Consider the following 4,955-nt stretch of genomic DNA (forward strand, 5'->3'; position numbering starts at 1 on the left):
AGTTGCTGTGGAGTCTACATTAAGGTGTGATTGCTTCTACCCTTTCAGTGGCATTACCTTTTTTCTCCTTAGCAGTGGTGAGTGACATTTAAATTGTGCTTTTCATCATAGTTTCACCAAACAAAAAAGCCTCAATGATGTATGATTTATTTTTAAATTATTTTAATTTTGGAAATTTTTTCATAAAACTATTGTGTGCAATTTCATATATTTTTGTGAGTCCTGTTGTAAGTAATGCCCTGTATTTGAGGGTGAGGTGGACCTAGCTATTTTCTTCTATCAAAGTGAATACAGCAATAGAGATGGAACTTCACTCCCAGCATAAAGTCACAGAAGCCTGTGTCTTCCGGTATGTTCATTCTCTCTCTCTCTCTCTCTCTCTCTCTCTCTCTCTCTCTCTCTCTCTCTCTCTCACTGACACTTTCTGTTGAGCTCTTTTCACTGTCTTCAAGAAGCTCTATTGAACTCACAGACCTGGGGTCACCTGAATCTACCCACATACCTCCATTTCAAGTATATATTTTAATTTGTGTATGTGTGTATATATGTTGTATGTGTTTGTATATGTGTTCTGTACATAGGTTGTATGTGTGTATGCTATTCAGTGATTTTTTCAATCAGCGCTCTGATCCTGAGGACTGTTGTTTCCTTTTCAGCCCACCTGACCCCTCAGCCAGCTTTCCACTTCTCTGTAGCTAAATGCCACACTCCCACATGGACACTCTGAATTTTCCTTTCCTCTGTCTTAGAACTGACATTCTCAGTGCTCACACGTTTCTGGCTCAGGAGAGCCCACTGGTCAATGGTAACAGTGCTCCATGTTCCTGATCTTTCCTTCTCATTCACTACCTCCTCTGGCCATTCTCCCTGGTCTCTTCCTACTGCTCTACGTCCTGTAAGTATGTTCAAGTCTTTTCCTTCTGAGAAAGCAGTACAAACAAAACAAATTCTTTCCTTACATAGTAGTTTTTCTTTAAGCAACCGTTGTGTCTCTTTCTTATCATTACCGGACTGCTTAACACAGCAATCTTCCTTTGATCTTAAGCGTGTCCAACCTGTCTTACCTTTTTACTGTTGTAATTAACCTCCATCAGGTTCTATCCTAATCCTACGCTGGCTCCCATTCTCCATTCCATTTAACTTCTGATGAGACAGATCATGTTGGTGAACTTTCTGTTACTGTGGTACATAGCTGGAATCAACAGCTTGTAAAGAGAAAAGTCTTGTTTGGGCCTGTGGTTTCAGAGGGTTTTTAAGTATCTGGTCAGCACTCTCTTTCTTTGGGCACAGTGTAGAGACAATAAATATGTGGTAAAGGAAAGCTAAACACCTCAGGTGAAGTGAAAAGAGAAAGGAAGGGCCTAGGAATCCCCAAATCCCTTTCAAAAGCACACTATCCATGATGAAGTATCTTTCCAACCAACCACAGTTTCATAAAATACTATTATCTCTCAGTAGTGCTACAGGCTGGTAACATGAGCCTTTAAAATATATTTCAGGAACACCCATTCAGAGCCTGCCCCACATGTGGCCCATACATATACAGCCACCAAACTAGATTGGATGAAGCAAAGAAGTGCAGGCTGACAGGGACGGGATGTAGATCTCTCCTGAGAGACACAGCCAGAATACAGCAAATACATAGGCGAATGCCAGCAGCAAACCACTGAACTGAGAATAGGACCCCTGCTGAAGGAATCAGAGAAAAGGACTGGAAAGAGCTTGAAGGGGCTCGAGGTCCCATATGAACAACAATGCCAACCAACCAGAGCTTCCAGGGACTAAGCCACTACCCAAAGACTATACATGGACTGACCCTGGGCAATCCAACCTCATAGGTAGCACCATGGAATAGCCCTTGGTCCTGCTAAGACTGAACCCCAGTGAACGTGATTGTTGGGGGAGGGTGGTAGTGGGGAGGATGGGGAGGAACAACCATATGGAAGGGAGGGTAGGGGTTAGGGGATATTGGCCTGGACACCAGGAAAGGGAATAACAATTGAAATGTAAATAAGAAATACCCAAGTTAATAATAAAGATTGAGGAAAAAAAAATAAAAAGAAAAAAAGATGTACTAATAAATTGCACCTGAGAATGCAAAAAAAAAAGATATATTTCAAATATATTCTATAGCAAAGAGACCTGAGGATCACTTTGTCCCAAGACTTTGTAGACACTTAACACATCTTTTGTTTTAATTAGATATTTTATTTATCTACATTTAAAATGTTATCTCCTTTCCTAGTTTCCCCCCTGCAAACTCCCTATCCCATTTCTCTTTACTCCTGTTTCTATGATGGTACTCACTCACCCACCCACCCATTCCCACATCACCACCCTAGCATTCCTCTACACTGGGGAATCAAACCTTCACAGAACCAAGGGCCTCCCCTCCCACTGATGCCAGATAAGGCCTCTTCAACTCCTTCAGTCCTTCCACTAACTCCATTGGAGTACCTGTGATCAGTCTGATGGTTGGCTTTGAGCATCCACATCTATATTGGTCAGGATCTGGCAGAGCCACTCAGAAGACAACTGTACCAGGCTCCTGTCAGCAAGCACTTCGTGGCATCAGCAATAGTGTCTGGGTTTGGTGTCTGCATGTGTGATAGACCCGAGATGGGGAAGTCTCTGGATGGCCTTTCCTTAAGATTTTGCTGGACACTTTGTTCCTGTATTCCCTTTAGACAGGAGCAATTCTGGGTTAAGATTTTGGAGATGGGTGGGTGGCCCCATCCCTCAATGGGGGGTAGGGGGAATGTTATGGTCTTGACAGGTTCTTTCTCCCTCCCCTTGTGGGATATTTCAGCTAATGTCATCCCCGTGGGGTCCTGGGAGGTTCTTGCTTTCCTGGCCTCTGGGACCTTCTCGTTGCTATGCCCGGTTCCCCATCCCCCATTGCTACACACCTCTGTTCAATTTCCTGACCCTGTGTACATCTCCTCCATCTCTTCCCACACCTATTTCTGTACCTCTTTTTCACCTCCCTGTCCACTATTCCTCCAAAGTCCCGCCAACCCTCTACTGCCCTTGATTATTTTGATCCAAGTAGGACTGAAGCATCCACTATTTGGTTTTCCTTCTTCTTGAGATTCATGTGGTCCAAAAGTTGTATCATGGGTATTCCAAGATCTTTGACTAATATCAACTTATCAGTGAGCACATACCATGTGTGTTCTTTTGTGACTGAGTTACCTCACTCCGGATGTTTTCTAGATCCATCCATTTGCCTGCAGATGTCATGAAGTCATTGCTTTTAATAACTGAGTAGTATTCCATTGTGTAAATGTACCATATTTTCTTTATCCATTCCTCTGTTGAGGGATACCTGGGTTGTTTCCAGTTTCTGGATATTATAAATAAAGCTGTTTTGAACATAGTGGAGCATGTGTCCTTCTTATATGTTAGAGCCCAGGAGTGGTATAGCTGGGACCTCAGGTAGTACAATGTCAGTTGTTTTTTTTTTTTATTTATTTATTTTTTATTAACTTGAATATTTCTTATATACATTTCGAGTGTTATTCCCTTTCCCGGTTTCCGGGCAAACATCCCCTTCCCTCCCCCCTTCCTTATGGGTGTTCCCTCCCACCTCCCCCATTGTCGCCCTCCCCGACAGTCTAGTTCACTGGGGTTCATTCTTAGCAGGACCCCCCTTCCACTGGTGCTCTTACTAGGATATTCATTGCTACCTATGAGGTCAGAGTCAGGGTCAGTACATGTATAGTCTTTGGGTAGTGGCTTAGTCCTGGAAGTTCTGGTTGGTTAGCATCGTTGTTCATATGGGGACTCAAGCCCCTTCAAGCTCTATAAGTCCTTTCTCTGATTCCTTCAGCGGGGGTCCTATTCTCAGTTCAGAGGTTTGCTGCTGACATTCGCCTCTGTATTTGCTGTATTCTGGCTGTGTCTCTCAGGAGCGATCTACACTTCTGCACTTCTTTGCTTCATCCATCTTGTCTAATTGGGTGGCTGTATATATATGGGCCACATGTGGGGCAGGCTCTGAATGGATGTTCCTTCAGTCTCTGTTTTAATCTTTGCCTCTCTCTTCCCTGCCAAGGGTATTCTTGTTCCCCTTTTAAAGAAGGAGTGAAGCATTCACATTTTGATCATCCGTCTTGAGTTTTCATTTGTTCTAGGCATCTAGGGTAATTCAGGCATTTGGGCTAATAGCCACTTATCAATGAGTGCATACCATGTATGTCTTTCTGTGATTGGGTTAGCTCACTCAGGATGATATTTTCCAGTTCCAACCATTTGCCTACAAATTTCATAAACTCGTTGTTTTTGATAGCTGAGTAATATTCCATTGTGTAGATATACCACATTTTCTGCATCCATTCCTCTGTTGAAGGGCATCTGGGTTCTTTCCAGCTTCTGGCTATTATAAATAAGGCTGCGATGAACATAGTGGAGCACGTGTCTTTTTTATATGTTGGGGCATCTTTTGGGTATATGCCCAAGAGAGGGATAGCTGGATCCTCAGGCAGTTTAATGTCCAATTTTCTGAGGAACCTCCAGACTGATTTCCAGAATGGTTGTACCAGTCTGCAATCCCACCAACAATGGAGGAGTGTTCCTCTTTCTCCGCATCCTCGCCAGCATTTGCTGTCACCTGAGTTTTTGATCTTAGCCATTCTCACTGGTGTGAGGTGAAATCTCAGGGTTGTTTTGATTTGCATTTCCCTGATGACTAAAGATGTTGAACATTTCTTTAGGTGTTTTCTACTCATTCGGCATTCCTCAGCTGTAATTTTTGTTTTAGCTCTGAACCCCATTTTTTAATAGGTTATTTTGTCTCCCCTACGGTCTAACTAAGGTTCTTTGTACTTTTTTGGATATAAGGCCTCTATGTTGGGATTGGTAAGATCTTTTCCCAATCTGTTGGTTTGCCGTTTGTCCCTAACCACAGTGTCCTTTGCCCTTACAGAAGCTTTGCAGTTTTATGAGATCCCATT

Source organism: Rattus rattus, chromosome 6 (genome assembly GCF_011064425.1).
Source record: "Rattus rattus isolate New Zealand chromosome 6, Rrattus_CSIRO_v1, whole genome shotgun sequence".
In the NCBI taxonomy this organism is placed as follows: domain Eukaryota; kingdom Metazoa; phylum Chordata; class Mammalia; order Rodentia; family Muridae; genus Rattus; species Rattus rattus.